At 38.9% G+C, this 21,385-nt stretch overlaps 1 protein-coding gene across 8 annotated transcripts in view; it reads right to left on the reverse strand.

The window, feature by feature from the left end:
* The window catches only part of P3H2 (prolyl 3-hydroxylase 2), a 170,585-nt gene that overhangs the window by 109,769 nt on the left and 39,431 nt on the right, over positions 1 to 21,385 (reverse strand). For 2 of the 8 annotated variants that reach the window (XM_081536959.1, XM_081536970.1), the window contains exon 1: positions 12,192 to 12,249. The exons of 2 other annotated variants lie outside the window; for them this stretch is intronic. The gene's annotated coding sequence lies outside the window, so the exon portion shown is untranslated. Of the gene's footprint in view, positions 1 to 10,061; positions 10,149 to 12,187; positions 12,250 to 21,385 lie in introns of those variants that run through there. 4 more of the 8 variants (XM_081536981.1, XM_081536948.1, XM_081536992.1 and 1 more) reach the window with 3 other exon arrangements.

A 21,385-nucleotide genomic window follows, 5' to 3' on the forward strand; every position in this document is an offset into this window, starting at 1 on the left:
CTGCATGAACTCTTTGCTCCCTCATAACCCTCTCCTGAGACCTCTCTCCATCAGGGCAGTCCCTTCTCTTGTCCCCTGGGAACAGAATCCTGCATCACTTCCCCACCTGAAGCAAGCACTTGGTCCTTTGAAGGTTTCCCATAGGTGCCTACCTAGGTTAATGATGTGGATGTGAAGAAGGAAGAAAGAGGCTTCCAAACCTCACAGATCCTCCTGTAGGAAACAAAGTTCAACCAAACTTGCTAAAGGGTGGGGCAAATAGAGATGGTGTGGGGTGAGGTCCTTGTTTTAGGTAGAATCTAAATTCATCTACAGATTTCCCTGGTGGCCCTGTCTGCAATGCAGAAGACCTAGGTTGAGAAGATCCCCTGGAGAAGAGAATGGCAATCCACTCCTGTATTCTTGCCTGGAGAATTCCATGGACAGAGGAGCCTGGTGGGCTACACAGTCCGTGGGGTCGCAAAGAGTCAGACATGACTGGGCAATTAACATTTTATCTTTCAAGTTCATCTGCATTCCAGAAAAACAAAAACCTTTGGCTATCAAGAGCATCTTTCCATAAAAACATGGGAGTGGAGAGAAAGATGAAAGGATAGGAACAAATCTATTTTCAAAGCATATGGAAAATTGGGGGGGGTCACCATTACAGGTTCCTCTCCCCTCTTCCATTCTCTTTCTCCATCCTTTCCAGCACTAATGCACAGTTGACCTTCAACCTACAATAGTCAGAAATAAGAAAACAATGTGAGATCTGGCTGTGAAAGTTGGGGGTAATTGAGATAGAGAAGCAGCTAGGGCAGATCAAAAAGGGGATGAAAATCTGTCCTCTGAGCACCCCTCCCCTAAAATAAAAGAGTACAAGGGAGAGCATGGAAATTACCAAGATCACATCAGTAGTCCCTGACTGAATATAACTTGAGAGTGCATATTCTTAACACGTACCCTAAGGGGGCCAGCACAGTGCCTTGTACATAAAAGATTTTAGTCCATATCTTTTAACTGTCTTGCTGAAGACCTAGTTCTTTTCCAATAATACGGGGATATGCTACACTATCTCCTGTGTACAGTTCAGCAGCACTTATCAAATATCTTATGTGTCAATACTTTTTAATTTCACGGTTAAGATAATAGGTCCTGATGACCCTTCAGGAGGTAAAAGTATGCCTGAACTAAAGCAAAATCTGCTGGGATCTACAGGAACTGCAAGAGACAGACTCCTGTTGTTTCAACAAGGGTCAAAGTTCTGAAGATGGAATGGGGAGTAAATGATCCCAAGAAGGCTGGAAAAACTTTGTAACAGAGTGGGAGTGAGGGCAAGAAGGGGAATGGCCAGGAATGGAAAGGATGACATGTTTATATCAGCTTAAAAGTGATGTATTGTCTTGACAGGTTCAACCACATGCTGGAAGTTGGAGGGAGAAGGGGCCTCCTGCTTTGCTGATAGACAGCAAATTACAGAGACGATGTAAAAAGGTCAGCAAATTCAATCTTCATTTGAGCTACTGCTGTTATTTTAACTCTGTTGCAAAGGGTCACAGCATTCCATCCCAGATAATGAAAGGATGTCGGGGAAAAGATCAGAGAAGGCACACACAAAATGGAAACTAACAAAACAAAGGCCAGATTTCATGCAGGGTGACATCAATTGGCTTCTGTTGGAGAGTCTCTGTAGTGACACAATGTGGCTTCCTTTTTCCTCTGCTGTCTGATACCTTAATGGATTGGGGAAGCAGGACATTATCATTAACTACCAACAAGGCACATCCAGTGATAGAAGTTCCTCTTCGATAACCACTTGCTGGGATTGCCTCCTGGTACCTAGGACCTCCCTTGGACAAAGCTAGACCAGAGAAGACAAGCATCTGCTTCATGACAGTCGGTGAGGGTGCAGTGGCTTCGTACTCTGTGCTTCCCGAGGCCTGTTGGCATGCCTCTATTTTCCATCAGTCAGTGCCACATAATGACTTGTCTTCAAATCTGATTGTATGTTCTTTGAGCAGAAGATTGTGTAGTTTCCATTTTATAAAGCTGGTGTACATTGCAGGTACAGAGGAGCCTGGCAGGCTACAGTTCATAGGGTTGCAAAGAGTCAGACATGACTTAGCAACTAAACAGTAGCAACACTGTAGGTGCTCAGGATGTGTTTGGGAAATATATCACAGAGAGACTGTCTCCATGAGTAAGGGACTCTGAGCACAGCTGCAGAAGACAGTTGCACTCTCAGTCCAGCTGCACGAGGCAATGTCAAAAGTGCATGATTGTCATTCAACTCTGGAGAATGAAAAATTGAAAAGGTCACTGGTTTCCATCATGGAGGCCCTTCCCTCCCTGCATCTCCAGCTATCATGGCATCTTGAAAGAAGCAAAGACCAAAGGAAGGAGAAAGCTATGAACTGTCAGAACTAGGGAAAAAAAAAATGACAATTTCCTGTTCACCATCATATCCTCATTTCACTGCTCTACTTGACTCCCAGGACAATTTGCCTCCACTGGATCTGCCACCCACACCCTGAAACAGCTCTGGACACCACCCACTAATGCAGACCTCCTGGTTCTGGGAACTTTTTAGAATGTGGGGGAAAACATAAAACAACTGATGTCAACTAATGGACCAGGCCAAATAAATTCTTTAACTTGCTTTTGTATCCTGCAAGAAGCCTAACCATGCTCTCTTCACACACACATATGTTCCTAAGTCTAACTGACATCTTATTTTTCATACTGTGGAAGTGAGGGTATCTGCTCATAAGCTGAGTTTTTATAAGGCCAAGGAGTACCATCATGATTCTAAACTACACTGAGAAACCCTAACTATGGGAAACCATACTTAACCCTGAGTTATAGTTCCATTTATGAGAAAAAAGATAAGTTTTTACCAACTGCAATTTAATGAAGAAATTCAAAGAAATAATCTTGGACTGCTGAGATATGAAGGTTTTGGCCAAAATCAAGATTTTATTTTATTTTATTTATTTATTTTTTTTACAAAATAGGCTGTATATGTAACTTGAGCATTTCTAACATTTTGATGAAAACATTTTGCTTAAATCTAATCAAATGCCTAAGAAATACCTAGCTTTGTAACAAATAGCTGGAAATGTTTGTATTCAAGTAGCCTTTAGAAGGAAACACCAAATTTACTGAAATTCACTTCTTTAGAAGTTCCTAAAATGGGTGGAAGTTAAGGGAAAGTGGTAGCAGTCTGAAAATTACAGTATCTGTCACTACTAATAAAGCATATGGCTAAAACCTAATCTAGGTATCTATTTTTAAATTAGGCTTAAGATGTTAAGGAAGTTCATATCTAAATTGTAACTCATTCAACAGTCAAAGCTGCCAAGTTTCTGAAAGTTACAAGTGAACACAAAATCTATTCAAGCTCACATACTAATTTTGTAGGAATTGGAAGGACCATCAATGCCAAATAGGATAAAAAATTCCTGTATATTTTAAACAGTCATTGACTCATGGAAGTATTTCCCTCTTACTTGCTCTAATTCCAACTCTTTTTTTTTTTTTTGTAGTTGTTCATGCTTTTGGTCAAGTCATCATTTCTCTGTTTTTAAGTAACTAAATGATACACTGTATCTTAGTCACAATAGCCTAATTTAGACAATGATCTCTACTTTCTGAGATGACGTATACCCCCACGGGCAAAGCAAAGATTTCACATCAAAGTATATTTGGCTTGTCTATCTCATAAATGGGTGAATCCGATCATAAAACTTCAGAGAAATAAGAGTGGATTGTAAGCCAAAATCCACATATTAACATGCTAGAAATGTAGAAAGAGGGTGGAATTGGAAGGAGTGATTGCACAGTTTGCTCTATTTTGATTACCCTTATTTTGATTACCCTTGATGTTATACACCAAGAGCCATTAGTGATATTCATTACTGATGGTGGCGTTCTTAGCACAGCCAATGCTGCTGTTTCTGACCACAGAGCATTTATAAAGTGAGGCTGAGCTGGAATCAAAAACAAAACTAAAACATCTTTCCTTGCTTTCCTTTCTTCTTTCCCCACAATTGCCTGATAATTCCTCCTCCAGTTTATTTTTCCCTCAGCCTCAGGACAGCATTCACAAAGTACGCTGTGTTTGGGAATGCATCATGTCCTAATCTCAACTGAGGTAAAACCGATGTCCCATAAGACCACAGATTCCGCTGAAAGGTTGATGTCAAGAGTTTATGGGTAGATTTTACTTACTGCTAGATATATCGATGTTTTTGATTAAAAACTCTAGTGATAAGGTAGACGTGAGAACAAAGGCTCAAGGAAAGATCGGGAATTACAAAGACTAGCAGCAGGATGATGGGAATGGAGTTTAACCACAAAACCCAGAGATAGAGACAGGTCACACAGTCTGTGTTTACCATGCCTCCTCCTGCTGCTGCTACTGCTAAGTCGCTTCAGTCGTGTCCGACTCTGTGCGACCCCAGAGACAGCCGCCCACCAGGCTTCCCCCATCCCTGGGATTCTCCAGGCAAGAGTACTGCAGTGGGTTGCCATTTCCTTCTCCAATGCATGAAAGGGAAAAGTGAAAGTGAAATCGCTCAGTCGTGTCCGACTCCTAGCGACCCCATGGACTGCAGCCTACCAGGCTCCTCCGTCCATGGGATTTTCCAGGCAAGAGGGCTGGAGTGGGTTGCCATTGCCTTCTCCGATACCTCCTACTATATCTAAACAATTGCAAGCCTTGCAGATTTCAACTCCACAATGTCCTACAGACTGTTTCTTATTTCTGTTATTTTATCAATATCCTGCTTAAGGCTATCAGTATCTCTCAGTCTTGCCTTCTTCCTACTCATTAAGGAAACTGATGCCTAAAGAGTAAATATACTCATGTATTCCTCTCTTAAGAAATCTTTAAGGGTTCCTCATTGTCTTCAGAAGAAACAGAGTATCATGGAATGAAAATAACGTATGTTAGGATCCATGCAAGTTTGGATTCCAATCCCAGCGTACTTCCCGCTGACCTTGGGCAAGTTCCTTAGTCTGTCTAGGCTTCGATTTTCCCCTTGGTAAAATAGAGAAAACAGTAACTATCTCTGGTTGTGAGAATTACATAAGAAAAAGCATGTACAATGCCTGTCCACCTTCCTGGTCTTTCATTCCTTACACACCCTACATCAAAAGCGTTCAAATGCTACCCACCCTTCAGAATTCAATCAGAATACTATCTCTTTGTTCTCAAATACATCCCTACTTCCTTCAACTTCATATTTCCTTGTGAATTTCATAGCTCTTTGTATTTACTGTCTTTTGGCACTTTCTAACCCTGTGCCCTGTACTGTAGAGAGATGTATATGATATATCACACTCCCTCCTACTGGAAACTTGGATGCACATATCATTTTATTTAACTCTCTAATCTCAATGTGTTTTGCAAGGAATAGCCCCATTTAACAAATTCAAGTTGAATAGGTGAATAAAATTATTTCTTATTGTCAAGAACAGCTCTGATAACTGAAACCCCATGGGCAATGCATTACCCACTACTCCATCACTGAATGTTGAAAAACTATACTTATCATAGGGTTTATAGGTGTCCAGTGAATACTTACTGATTATAATTCTGGCATTATTTTCATGTGTGAGCATTGCATTTTAAAAGCAAAGCTACCATGCCTATGTTGAAATCCTAGCTCTTCTATTTACTAACTTGGGCAAGTATCTTAAGTTTCCTAAGCTCTTTGTGCCCTGGATTGATCATTTGTAAAATAAAATTCTGCTTCAAAGTGAGCAACTTTTTCCTCATAAATATAAATATCTCTTATATCCGCAAAACCTACTCTCTGCCCCAACCAACCCCAAGGATTTCAGTAGGGAGCAAGTTCCTGATATAATGAACTGGTGAGAAAAGAATACAGAATACTAAAGTGGTATAATACCAACACTGGGAGAAAAGATAAGAGTGTGGAGGCAGGTGGTAATGGGGAGGTAGGCAGTAGCTGGGAGCCATGTACAAATCCTATGGGACAATTCTATTTGTGTTTAGTTCTAAGCTTCCATTACCACAGATCTTCATGTATTTAAAGAAGTTATGTCAAGCTATTTTTCTATTAAGCCAGTATAATGGGTCCAAACCATATTCTCTGATAAATGGCTTCTGAGATGTTTTACTTCGAAGTTAAAAGTTCTACCTTTACAGATTGCTTCATAATCTACAAAAATGTGCCATGTGTGGAATGCAGCTACTGGCAAAGGGCAGGTTGCTTCTAGTTAGTCAGTGATGCATAGTCTGCAGATAGCATGAGCTGTGAGTTATTGAAAGGTAAACAGTCATTCTGCCCTGGAGAGACTCAGAATTCATTATTTTCAAGCCCAAGCTCAGAATTCTAGTTCCCAGGATGCCAAAGGCAAAAGAAAATGTTCTTGGGACAAAGATATTTTGCTAAACTCTCATGCTGGTCAACGCATTTGGATATTACATTAGGACAGACTGCAGCACTAAAGGTTTTTTTTTTTTTTAAATAGGACAACTCCACCAGACATTGTTTGGTTAAAAGAAAAAAAAAAAAGTTATTTTTAAAAGTCATGACTGCAGTTGCTTCCAAGACTTCTGTTTTGCATTTTTTGGTTTGAAAGGCTCTGTTTGAATGTTTTATGTTCTAGTAAATACCAGGTATGTGCTTTGTCAGAAATTCAGATGATAGTGCTTTGGTAAAATTTCCACCCCTGGTGTTCAGTGACGTGTGAGTGTGTCCAAGTCCCCTCCTCCTCATTGTCATGGTTGTTGTGATTGTAGATAATATTATTCTTGGAGTGAGTGAAGCCTGTGGTGACAAGCAGAGACCCTCCAAGCTGCCTCTGAAACTAAAGCTGTCACTTGGGATCTACAGGGAAATAAGTGGGAAGAGAGACGCAGAGGTCTTAAAGGAAACAGCTCATTTCTTAACTATTTTCTCCAAGGAAAGAAATTGAGGAGCTTCCATTCTTTTCTTTGTGATGAGTTAGTCATGGCGTTGTTTATAATTAACTATGTATCCATGTAAACAGTTAAATTTAACTCAATCCTGAATAAAAAGTAAACTGAAATAATTTTAGCATAAACATTCCCAACAACAAAATTCCAGGTCAAAATTAGGTCATTTTGTTTCTGATCCTCTCTGAGGAGCGAATGGGGAAACAGGGCAATGCTGAATGGCCAAATGATCGCATACTGAGAGACTAGAACTGACAGATTCAAGCAGGGGCACATTTTGTAACTTGATATAAATACAAACAACATCTCATATACCTGTCCAGTCTTTGTGAGTTCACATATGCATTTATTGTTTTAACCTAAGTTTACTGAGAATCAGAGTGTGCAAAGCACGCTTATAGGCACCAGGAATAGATGCAGAGAAAAATGGCAAAGCTCTGGGTTTTACTGAGATGATTCAATGGTCTAAATTTGCATATGTTAAAAGTCAGAGATGCTCACATTTCAAAAAGATGAAATTCAAGCCATTCTGTATAATTTTGTAAATCCTCTCTAAACTAACACGGCATCTTGAGCATATTCCTGGTAGGGGAAATAACAGGAAGACCTATCGGAGGATCACAGGTAAGCCTTCCTGTTTTATGCCAGGCAAGCTTTAGGTACACATAAAGCCTTCGGATACAGAACAAATTCAAAATGCAATGCAGACATATTAGATTCAAACAGGAGACTGCAGGGGCTGTTCAGCTAATTTCATCTTCAAGGTCAAAGCTGCTTTTGCATAGAGTTGGGCTGTAGGCTGGCTCACACTGATTGGAGGACTCCCTGCCTAAAGATTCCTTGCTACAGAAAGCAAGATGTTCAAGGTCTCTAGGAAAGCATGCTGCTGCTGCTGCTGCTTAGTCGCGTCAGTCGTGTCCGACTCTGTGCGACCCCATAGACGGCAGCCCTCCAGGCTCCCCCGTCCCTGGGATTCTCCAGGCAAGAATACTGGAGTGGGTTGCCATTTCCTCCTCCAGTGCATGACAGTGAAAAGTGAAAGTGAAGTCGCTCAGTCGTGTCCGACTCTCCGCGACCCCATGGGCTGCAGCCTACCAGGCTCCTCCGTCCATGGGGTTTCCCAGGCAAGAGTACTGGAGTGGGGTGCCATTGCCTTCTCCAGGAAAGCATGATCTCTATGGAATAATCCAATCTCTCCCAGGATCAGTGAAGACAATGCCAGTATTTCAATGTCTGTCTGGCTTTTCACTAACTAAATCTGCTTTCCTTTCATCTTGAGCACAAAGCTAGAGCATATTTTCCAGCCCTTTTGCATTAATTGTGGCCACAAGACTGAATTAGACAGTGGGGAAAGTATGCAAGAGGTATGTCATTTCCAGGTTTGATCCCCCAAAACCTCCCATGTAATCCTGGTAATCCTGTACTCTCTCTTCCCTTGCCTACCAACTGGCTGACCAATGCTAATTATCCAAGATGACTTTGGAACCCATTTTGAAGTTGAAGATGGTATAGTATTCCCTACCACCCCTTACAACCAGCTGGATATTTTATGAGAACTAAACTTTTATTATTTTAAGTCTTGAGATTTACGAGTTCACCTTTTACAAAAGTCAGAGGTTATATTAATAAAGAGCAGAGAGTTTTGTTTTGTTTTTTTTTCCCCATACCTGCTGTTATGGAAGTCTAACTGAAGTTTCCTTCTTTCTCTCCCTCTCTCTTTCTAGCCAAATCCTTCACTGACATAGCATTCAAGGAGAAATATTGTTTGATATATTTTACCATTTCCTTAATTTTATACATAACAGCCCAGAAATATTTGGCCATCATATCTGTCTTTGTCACCATGATATGAGAAAATCTCTCTGGGCTACTGCAAGAGCTGGTATTTAATGCTGGTATTTAATTCAGTCATACATAAGTCTGTCCTCTCACAATCTATTGTCTGTACAACTTAATGAGACAAATCTGAGAGTGAAGTTCCTCTACGTAAAATCCCTGAAGACTCACCATCTACATTACAGATTTCTTAATGGGTCATTCAAACTCATGGGCAATCTGGCTCCAACCTACATCTCCAGCCTTGCCTATTCAGAACTCATGGAAAACAAAAACGAAAACGCCAGAGAGCCACTCATCTGGGCTTTTTCTCACCTAGAATGTCTTCCCCTCCTACCTTTCAAGATCCAGTTCAAATGTCATTCTCTGGGTAAAGATTTCTCTGAAAGTCACTAGCTGAACAATAATTCTCTCCAGAATATTCACAAGTAGTTTATCTTGACATTTAGCTATAATTATCAGATTCTTAGGTCTTTGTACACACAAAGTGAATCTGATCCATCTTTTTTAACTGGTAGAATGAATGGCTTTCAAGAACTATTTATTGAATAAATAGTGAATGAGGAGAAAGGGGAAGGAAGAGAAGAAGGAAGGAGAAATATGAATAACTGTGAGGTCCTTTTCCACAGTCTAGAAACGTAACTTCCATGTTTCTTCCACAGAAACAAAGAGACAAATCCTTCTATGATTCTCATATCCCTTTTAGTTATTTTTTTCCCTCCCACACACAAAAGAAAAGGAAATAATTAGTGACAAAAACTCCCAGTGACAAATCTTCAGTGTCCTTTCCACCATTTGGTGTCAGCTCAACTTCTCTAGGGCTTTTCTTTTGATACTTACTGGTTCTCTCATGAGGTTACTCTCTGATGTTTAATATTAATTTACCTATGGTGTTGACCCATTTACCTATTAAGCATACACTTATGATTCTTCTCACTCATAAGTGTCCAACAAAAAGTTATTTTTTAAGTATTTACAAAAGCGTAAATAAATTTTAGAAATATTTAAAGCATCCTTTCTCAGAACTTTAAAGAGAATTTATCATCAGCAAACATTTCGAAAGGACCTTGAGAGGGAAAGTAACTTGTTGAATTTCAATAGCCAATTAAAACTAAAAGCGACATTAAATAACAAGAATGGAAGAAAGTAGGCAAGTTAACCTTGTTCCATCCTCTGATGCTGACAAGACTCCAGATACCTCAACTCTAATGGTCACTGAAAGTCCCCCATTGGTCTGGCCACACGAGGGTATGCTCACCCTGCTGAACACACATAGATGTTGGTGGGAAGTTATTACCTCGGTCACCTCAGTTCAGTTCAGTCGCTCAGTCATGTCTGACTCTTTGTGACCCATGGACTGCAGCATGCCAGGCTTCCCTAGTTACTGGGTATTAAAAATGCCAGATTTGGTAAACTGGACTTACTCTAAACCCTAACTGATATCAAAACTGGACAATTTCCTATTTTTAAAAAATATTTCTAAGAACTTGGCAAAGACACATAGAGTAAAACTATACAGTAGATTAGTCTACTTTGAAAAACTACCCTTTCATCAATCTACCAACGCAATATTCCTGGAGGATGAAATAGGAGCAGAGAGGCAGTTTTATAATAGTCAAATTTGCAACTTCCTGAGTGAGAAGGCTTGTCACTAAGAAGGATCACCTGTTTTGCTCAGTGGAAAGACTGACATTTGCTGATCTACCTAATGCAGTTTTCTTCTTTGGCAATAATTTTCAGTTCCCCTATATATTGATTCTTTTACATCCAAAAACAAAGTAAGTATAATTTTTAAGACTATTATTTTTTAAAAAGAGGTTACAATTTTTTTCAGAGACCAGATATAATCTCCTATTATGACTCTCTAAACTTCTGCTACATATACCATTCCATGCCCAGTGGTATCCTGAGAAACCATGGGAAAATATATTTCATATTAATGAGGTCAATATTTTCATAGGTGACAATTTAATTAGTTCCAACAAAAAATTATATTCTCTGCTATATTTGTCCAAGACAGCCTCACCCATCAGTGCCTTCCATGAAGTAGAAGCTCAATAACTATTTAGGGAATTAAGGAACAAATGGCCTCCATGTGGTTTGGCACCAGACCATAGAGTTGTACCCTTTGCAGATAGTACACCAAGAAGAATAAGAAAGTCTACGACACACTTTTGGTTTCTTTTCTGGAACATTGTTAAGACTTCGGTTCCCAGTAAAACAAAATTGCTACCTTCAGTGCAGGGCTTAATTAGCTCAGTAACCTCACTAGGTGAGCATCCTTTACTGTTCATTGATTTCAGGGCTAAAAACACTCTGAGGGTTCAGAGTTCCTATAAATCTTTTCCTAGTCTCAAAGTAGATAAAACATATTTCATGGGACATTTTAAACTTTTCTATAAATAAGTCTCCTTTTCTCCTCCTCTAAGTTCCAGCCAAAGAAAACTTTCCTATAAAATTTATGGCACAGTCATCTTTCTTCCTTTCCCAGTCCTTCCTATGTTTTAAAATTACACCCATCTCTTCAATGACTGAAATGTCCAAGCACTCCAAAATTCAGAGGTGAAGTAAAAAAGAAGATCCAGCAAAGGGGATAGAAAACAGCTAGTTAAATAGAAGGAAATCTAGCAAGAGTAAAGGAAAGGAAGGTTAGGGAAGGGAGAGTTTCAAGATACAACGTCATGTGAGTGAAATAACAGCTGAGAGGTCAAGAAGGTTAATTCAGATAACTGACCATCAGTTCTAAGAAGGTGTAGACCACTGGGGATGTTTATGAAGGTCATTACACTGCATGGTATAGATGGAAATCTAGCATCAGCACTGAAATAGGTGAGAGGAAGTAGAGACAGAAAGTCCAGATAAGTTTTTAAAGTTGTGATAATGGAGAGAAAGTGAGGTCAAAGGTGGTTTGTTTGTTTTAAGATGGGTGAATTAAGGTAGGTTTGTGAGCTGATGGCAGTCATCCAATGGTTACAGAGAAACTGACAATGAGAGAGAGGAAAAAGAATAATTGCACGCATGAAATCCTTTGGAAGCCTAGGGGAAATAGGCTAGGTCTAGGGTACTAGTCAAAAATCTTGATATCAAAAAAAAAAATCTTGATATCGTGTGATTTTGCATAGAGATTTATTTTATCTCCTTTCATGCTGTTATTATCATTAGCATTAGTATTGAGATAGGAGGGAGGGGCTTCCCTGAGAGTCCAGGGGTTAAGACTATGCCTTCCAGTGCAGGGGAACAGGTCATCAGTCCCTGGTTGGGGAAATAAGATCCCACACGCTTTGTATAAAAACCAAAACCTAAAACAGGAGCAATATTGTAACAAACTTAACAAACACTTTAAAAATGGTCCACATCAAAAAAAAAGAAAAAAACTTTACAAAAAAAGAAGAGATAGGAAGGAAAGAAGCAGTGTCTATCTACCTACAGAAGCCTGTGGACTCACGGACTTGACAAGATGAAACTGTTCTCATCACATGATCTCTACCTGATTCTCTTGAAGTCATAATACATTAGCAGATGTAGAAGGATTCTAAAAAGAATCTTGATTCAATCTTCTTGTCTTGCACTTGAGTTAATTGAGGAATTAACCCAATGGACATTAAGGGCATTGAGGAATGTCCAGTTTCTAGTTATAAAAATCGATGCATCCTCTGAAAGAGTATTGGGAATTCTGCTTAGTCCTGCTCCCTCTCCTTTTCTTCTCCTGCTTATCAAGAGCTGTAATCAAGAGCACCCCATCAAAGGAGTGAGGCTCATACTTATAGCAAGGAGGCAAGAGTTGACAGGAAAATAAATCTTGACTATACATATATATATATATATAGCCATTTATCCCTCCCACATTAAACATTTTTATTTCTAACAAGTCATATTCACAGCCTGGCTTCTCAAAACTTATCTTTAGTAAAAACAAACTCTGCCTGAAGTGGTAATTTCCATTACCTCAAACCTGCCTCAAATACCAGACTTCTCCATAGTTTCATGTATCACGTTATGTGTTGCCATCACTTCATTCAGTTCAGTTCAGTTCAGTCGCTCAGTCGTGTCCAACTCTTTGTGACCCCATGAATTTCAGCACGCCAGGCCTCTCTGTCCATCACCAACTCCCGGAGTCTACCCAAACCCATGTCCATTGAGTCGGTGATGCCATCCAACCATCTCATCCTCTGTCATCCCCTTCTCCTCCCTCCCCCAATCCTACCCAGCATTAGGGTCTTTTCCAATGAGTCAACCCTTCGCATGAGGTGGCCAAAGTATTGGACTTTCAGCTTCAACATCAGCCCTTCCAATGAACACCCAGGATTGATCTCTTTTAGGATGGATTGATTGGATCTCCTTGCAGTCCAAGGGACTCTCAAGAGTCTTCTCCAACACCACAGTTCAAAAGCATCAATTCTTCAGCACTCAGCTTTCTTCACCATCCAACTCTCACATCCATACATGCTGCTACTGCTGCTGCTAAGTCGCTTCAGTCGTGTCCGACTCTGTGCGACCCGATAGATGGCAGCCTACAAGGCTCCTCCATCACTGGGATTCTCCAGGCAAGAACACTGGAGTGGGTTGCCATTTCCTTCTCCAATGCTTGAAAGTGAAAAGTGAAAGTTAAGTTGCTCAGTCGTGTCTGACTCTTCGCGACCCCATGGACTGCAGCCCACCAGGCTCCTCCGTCCATGGGATTTTCCAGGCAAGAGTACTGGAGTGGGGTGCCATTGCCTTCTCCGATCCATACATGACCACTAGAAAAACCATAGCCTTGACTAGACGGACTTTTGTTGGCAAAGTAATGTCTCTGCTTTTAAATATGCTATCTAGGTTGGCCATAACCTTCCTTCCAAGGAGTAAGTGTCTTTTAATTTCATGGCTGCAGTCACCATCAGCAGTGATTCTGGAGCCCCCAAAAATAAAGTCTGACACTCTTTCCACTGTTTCTCCATCTATTTCCCATGAAGTGATGGGACCAGATGCCATGATCTTAGTTTTCTGAACGTTGAGCTTTAAGCCAACTTTTTCACTCTCCTCTTTCACCTTCATCAAGAGGCTCTTTAGTTCTTCTTCACTTTCTGCCATAAGGGTGGTGTCATCGTGTGATCACTCACCTAGAGCCAGACATCCTGGAATGTGAAGTCAAGTGGGCCTTAGAAAGCATCACTAGGAACAAAGCTAGTGGAGGTGATGGAATTCCAGTTGAGCTATTTCAAATCCTCAAAGCTGATGCTGTGAAAGTGCTGCATTCGATATGCCAGCAAATTTGGAAAACTCAGCAATGGCCACAGGACTGGAAAAGGTCAGTTTTCATTCTAATCCCAAAGAAAGGCAATGCCAAAGAATGCTCAAACTACCGCACAATTGCACTCATCTCACATGCTAGTAAAGTAATGCTCAAAATTCTCCAAGCCAGCCTTCAGCAATACGTGAACCATGAACTTCCAGATGTTCAAGCTGGTTTTAGAAAAGGCAGAGGAACCAGAGATCAAATTGCCAATATCACTTCATTAACTTCCACTAATTGAGTCAAAAGGTTGGTCTTTAAGCTTAATTATATTACACAGAGACTTCTCAAGATCTTTTTTTCAATGATTTAAATGCAGAATAAATAAAATTAAGAAAAATAATTTATTAGAGAAATTTTAGAAAGTAAAATAACTTGGCTCTAATTCTAGGTTCTGAAACATTTTTTTCCCCACTAGCCTCCAAGAGATACATCAAATCTAAGTACCTAATTTCCTCAGTAAATCCCAACATATTCCTGGATGACATCTTTGCACTGAAACTGATGAACTAAACAAAGTTCCAAGACCTTGGCTTTAGCTGTCATGATTTGTTTTAGACAATAACCAAATGTTGACCAGTTAAACACTGAAATAAATTTTCTTTAAAAGGCTTACATTAATTTTGAAATCTGCTATTACAAACTACAGTAAAAAGGCTTTTCAGTACCAGTCCCTAAAAGGAATCTGTTGCCTAGATGAAACATTGAAATAAAATATTCAGTAATTTTTTCTCAGCAAACCAGCTCAACATACTTACAGTTCTGAAGATACATAAATCCATTCTAACTTCTGTAATTACTAAATAATCCTGCATTGCATAATCAATGAGCAAATATTGGTTGATAGTCACTATCAATTTTTATTAGAAAGGTTAAAAATAGGATAATTACTACTCAAATTATTCCAATGAGAATTTTAAAATTACTGTTGGACTATTTCACTACTTTCCATTCCAGAAAAGATCACAGTCACTATCTTCTTGTACTATTCATGGGTCTTTCTAGGCACACATGATGAAATCAAAAAGAAAAAGTTGCAAGTGTAAAACAGTCTTTTGAGACTGATTAAAAGGGGATTTATTTTTCTAGTTTTTAAGATTTTTTCAAATTAGCTCTGGGTAAATGTTCTGATCTCAAGTCTGAGTTTGAGTGATAATTTAAAAAACAAAGACAAACAGAAAAATATGTGTAGGATTACTATCTCCTTAGTCATAACATAAATCCTATATAACGATAAGAGAAATAAACGATGCCTCAGTATGATGGACAAAAGACATAAGCAATGATCATTAAATGTACTTTTACAGATGATCAACAATGCATATGAAGACAAAATGAATTCTTTTATCCATCAAATTGTCATAGTTTCCTTTATTTAAGTATAATTTAGAAAGTTGGCAGTGGTTTTAGGAAACAAATACTCAGCCTCTGATATTTAGAGTATTAAGTGATACCAACTTTCTCAAGGGCAATTGGCAATATATATCAAATGTCTTAAGGCATGTATACTATTTGATCCAGCAAGTCTACTCCTAGGAATGCATTTTTAAAAAAATGATGAGAAATGAAAATTTAAATTAAATAATGAGCATCATGTAATATTTATGGGAGTGTAAAACTGAACACAGTTCAAATAACTAAGCAAGTATTTGTTAAATAAATTACAATATATTCATATAATAGCTACATTACAGCCATTTAAAATTTTAAGAGATTTATTTCATATTTTTAATTGATAAATGTTAGATAATAATATGCCTAGTATGATTCATATTTGTTTAAATACACATGAACATGTGGTGTGTGTGTATCTGAAATGGTATACATTAAAGTGTTATGAATGGTTAGGCTTAGGTGATAAAGTTGAGTAAGCACTGATTACTTGGATTTCTTTTTTGTACTTTGCTTCTCTGTATTTTTCAAATTAGCTACAATGAACATATATTATTCCAGAAAAATAAACATTTTTCTTAAATCACTTAAGAATAAATATTATTCTTAAACTGTTATTTTAACAGCTTCATATCATAGATACTACCTTCCTATACTATACTTAAACTGCATTTATATCACTGCAAATAACAAAAACAAAATCAAATACTATAGAAAAAGATGATATAAACAGTAGCATGTAATCAATCCTGTAAAAATGTTGATTGTCAGAATTTGGCAATAATGAAACAGACATATCTAATTTGGAATTTTGAATAGATTGCAAATGATGATAAATAGTCTGCATTAAACAGATGTACAGTGTGTGACTTACAATGTGTGCAATTTTATGTATGTCATACTTCAGTGAAAAACATTAAAAGTGAATCCAGCCATTGACCCCTGGCTTGCTCCTTAACACTCACAGCCAAATTGGCAGGAAACCTGAAAGGTCACTGAGTCTAACCCCTCACCCCACCTCCTCAAAGCTACAGATAAGAAATGCTGCAATGGCTTGGGAAGCATTCCACTGTTTAAACAGCCCCAATAGGACCTTACTCCTCACAATGAACCACAAACCATCTGCCTCCTTTCAACTTCCAGGCATAGTCTGAGATAATCAGTTACAGGCATGCTTGAGTGTAGACAGTGAGAAGATCATCAACCACGAAGGCCTAGAATGCATCCTGTCACGTGGCCTGGGGACCTTGGCTGCCATCACAGCTCTGGTGGGCATGATTTAAGGATGATGACAGTTGTGTGCCCAGAAACTACAGTGCGGTCAAAGAAAGTAGGACAAGTGCAAACAGCAGGGCCAGAATTTCTATGGCGTGGCTGATGGTAAGCTGAATTTCTTTTTCCAAACCCAGTGGTGCAGTGGGGTATGGATGCCCCATAATCAAGAACTAAAGGAAGAGATGCTTGCGATAGATAATGGAAACAGACAGTTCAAGTGCAGCCAAAGACTTTTGTTCCTTTTGAACTAAGGCCATACCTCAAATGAGCTACAAATAAGACTGTTTGGTGAATCAGGACTTTGCTTGAATATTTAAAATGATAAAGAGGACTTACTAAGAATCCTTTGAGGGCAGTTAGTTTTTTTTTGACTCAGATCACTCAGTGAACGATTTATCATTAGATTAAAAAATATCCCCAGACCAACAAAAAACAGGATATTTAACCTACGATTTAAGATCGGACTTTACTCTTGAGTCTTTATTAAAAAAGCTATACAACTCTAACTAAATTACTTGCTACTCGCTCTTGTATAGTTTCAACTTATTCATTAGTAAAGTGTCATTGAACCATTTAAGATCACATTTATTCAAGTGAGTTTGAAAGTAAATCTAGAACACTATGATTCTAAATTTATAATCCCACAGTAAAGACATCTCTGTAAACAGAAAGCAATCTCCAAAGATTTTTAAAACACAGCATAATTTCCATGTTTACAAAAGCTATATTGTGTATGAATATTATGGCACCAACCCCATCTCATTATAGTCACAAGGGGAAAGATAAAGAGAGAGAGAGTGTGTCCACAAGTAAAGGGCAACCTATTGTCTCTGTAGCTAATCAGTGAATCCCCTACATATGAATGAGTTCCATTTGGAGAGCACATTTGTTAAGTTCAATTGTTCCTATGTACAACAAAGTTAGCCTAGTTATCTGACTAACACCATCAGCTATATAGTACTGTACTGTAATAGATGTACAATTCTTCTCACACAAATAATACATAAAAAGTCAACATAAAAAATAAAGAAAACACTTTAAATCTTATAGTACAGTACCTTGAAAAGTACAGTAGTACCAGCTACATCACTGCTGTTTTTATGCTTGCTTCCAGAACCCTGGGCTTGAAGTAAAGATACTGTATATCTGTACTCTATATAGTACTATATAGTAAAGCACAGAAAAGCATAACTACTTGTACAGGATGCACACAGGTGACAATGTACCCCAGACATATGAAATAACTTACGTGACTAGACGTGCGAATGCATGGTCACATCTTTGAAAGTCTGCAACTTGAAGGTTCATATGTAGGGGACTTACTGTAACTTTTGATTGTTTCATGCCTTTTTCTTTCACTTTCTCATGCATCCTCTTAGTTCCCTTTGATAAACTCAGGTCAATTCAGTCGCTCAGTCGTGTCTGACTCTTTGTGACCCCATGGACTGCAGCACACCAAGCTTCCCTGTCCACCACCAACCCGCGTAGCTCACTCAAACTCATGTCTATCAAGTCAGGGATGCCATCCAACCATCTCATCCACTGTTATCCCCTTCTCCTTCTGCCTTCAATCTTTGCCAGCATCGGGGTCTTTTCAAATGAGTCAGTTCTTCGCAGTTCTTTGATAAATTACAAAACTATAATTAAGAAAGAAAAGATCTGAAAGTACAATAGAGAGAGGAACGTTTGCAAAGAATCAAACCCTTGAACAATTAAGACAGCTGTGCCTACAATCACTTCCTTGTGAAACCTCTCCTTTTGGTTAGAATGGATTTGTCCTCTCACTTTGGACACTGCTGCTCTCCCTTCACCCTGTATGAGGTCACCTGACAAACAGCACTTCCTCCAGATCTCACTCATCCACTCCATCACTTTTTAGTGTATAATCCATTCATCCACTCCATCACTTATTAGCATATAATTAGCATACTTTGACCAACCTGGAAGTAAAACAGAAAGGGACTCTGTTCTCAAGGGGCTAAGAGCCTAGTAATGAAGAGAAAACTGGACCAGGGAACAACTGATCCACAAGGTTGAAAAGAATAGATGCACTCAGAGATAAAACCTTGTGAGATTTCTGAGATGGGAAAACATTCTCCCAAATTGCACAGGTCAGAGAAAGCTTCCTGAAAGATAGAGCACTGGAGAAGTGGCTGGAAAAGATGATAGGACCCAGACCTGTAAGATGAGAGGGAGAGGCACCAAGAAAAAGGTAAGTAGGAAAGAGTTTGGGTTGGTACCTGGGAGACCTAGAAAGGATTAGTGGAAGATCAGCCTGAAAGATAAGATGGCTCAAATCCTAAAAGCCTTGATTTCCAGATTAAGGCAGTCAGACAGTATACACGCCATAGGAATCACTGAAGATTTTACATTAGAGCAGCAATATGATGAATCTGTACTTTGGAATGGTTCATGCTTAAACTTCTCCAACATGTAAACCCATGGCTGATTCATGTCAATGTATGGCAAAAACTATTACAATATTGTAAAGTAATTAGCCCCCAACTAAAATAAATAAATTTATTAAAAAAAAAAAAAAAAAAAAGAAAGTATTTCTTATGAAGATGTATCAGCAACCTTTCAAAGAAAATCCTCTAGGGAAATTTAAACACAGCTTTGTCTTATACTGCTCATGGTAACATAAACTGTTGCTCTGCAAAGTATTCAAAGGGGATTAAGCAGATTTTATTTCATCTATTCCGTTCATATTTCTTGGACAACTTTGGGTTCATTTCTTCCTGGGCTCAACCTTCACTGTCAGCATTGGTGGCTTCCAGCTATTTTAGGATGTGAAATTACATATATATTAAAACTGAAACAATTAAAGACAAGTATCCTTAATTTTGAGAGACTTATATGCTTTGGCAGGAATACACTCTGGATTTTGAGAGCCAAGAGCTCCCTGCTTCCTGCAATCTTGACAAGTGAGAGAATGTGTTTTACCAAAAACCATCAAAAGCCAGAACATTCCCTGAAGTTGTTCCTGGCTCTAGGAAATGAAATGCTGAGCAGTTCTTAAACATACTGAAGTGCTAACTTAATGATGCAAAGACGAAGTAGGTATTATTATGGCTCCAGCAGAGTGACAGGACTTGCTTAGTGACCCATATCATCTCCAGGTTTACCTTGTGATCCACATAGGATGAATGTAATTGATCAGGTTGTGATATCTATCTGTGGTCCTGGAATGAAATAAAGCTAAACATTTCAGAAGATATTGTCCACAAACTTGGCCTCAGTGATTTGAGTAAGAGGAAACCCACAGAGAAAAGATGACATGCATAAGACTGTAATGACTACTTACATGAGTACAGAGATGAATAAAAAGGTTTTTTGAGTCCAGGTAAGAACACACCATGCTGTCTTCTCTTACAAACAGTACAAAGAATCTTGACCTTAACTCAGTAATGATGATTCATTTGATCAATAACTTCAACTACCTCAAAGGCACTCTGAAAACAAGCAAGTTAAAAGTCCCTTTTAGCTTACTATTTTCAGAGAAAGTGTTTCTCATTCTGAATGATGGTTTAAAACAGTTTATAACCCTCTGCCTGAGGGTGGTACTAAAAATGTCTAAGTATCCCATAGTTACCACTGAATCTTTAATTAGCAGTTTAAACCTAAAAAAATAATTTTTTTTTAAAAGAGAAAAAATAAAAACAGAAAGTAGGAAAACTTTCTTGACTGCTTTTAGCTCTGGTTGATTCTGACTCAGCCTCACTGGCATGCGTGATTCAATAGTTTATGTCAAACACGAATTCCAGCCTGTTGCCCTCCATCCAATGTGTTCTCATTCCTGAGCCTGACGGCAGAACTGGTCTCCTAGCAACACTGGACATTTTCTCTGCCTAGTCATCTGTAGCAATTGGCTCTTTTTCAAGGTTTTCCTCTCATTCTCTGTCCAGACAAACCAAAAACCTTTATGCCATTAAAAGGATCTGAGGTCTGGATTCAGATCTGGAACATCCATTGAAATTGAAATTTTTTCCTCCTAACTAGATCTCCTTTTCCTCTTTTCTCTTTTTCTCTCTCACTCAAATACACACACACACACACACACACACACACACACACACACACACACACACACACACACACCAGCAAAGAGAGTGGCTGTTGGCATGTATTCTGAGTAATGGCAGTGTTGTGCTTAGTTAGTCACTCAGTCATATTTGACTCTTTGTGATCCCATGGAATATAGCCTGCCAGGCTCCTCTGTCCATGAGATTTCCTAGGCAAAAATATTGGAGTGGGTCACCATTTCCTACTCGAATGGTAATATTGTCTAGTACAAAAACATTGAATGCTCTTTGTTGCTGTTTAATTTCTAAGTTGTGTCCGCCTCTTTGTAACCCCATGTACTGTAGTCCACCCCATCCATGGGATTTTCCCAGGCAAGAATACTAGAATGGGTTGCTGTTTTTTCCCAGCCTAGGAATGGAACCCAAGTCTCCTGCATTGTCAGGTGGATTCTTTACCACTGAGCCACCTGGGAAGCCCAGGATGCTCCTTAACTAGTGGTCAATCCAGGAATTCTCTTCTCCTCTTTAATTACCTCATTATGTAAAAGGGGGATGATAAATATCCATCTCACAGAGTTTTTGTGAGAATCAAAAGATACAATGAACAAATGGTTTTGAAATAATAAAGGCTATATGCACATCAGTTATTACATTAACCAA

Source organism: Giraffa tippelskirchi, chromosome 2 (genome assembly GCF_054371585.1).
Source record: "Giraffa tippelskirchi isolate mGirTip1 chromosome 2, T2T-mGirTip1v1.2.pri, whole genome shotgun sequence".
Lineage (NCBI taxonomy): Eukaryota > Metazoa > Chordata > Mammalia > Artiodactyla > Giraffidae > Giraffa > Giraffa tippelskirchi.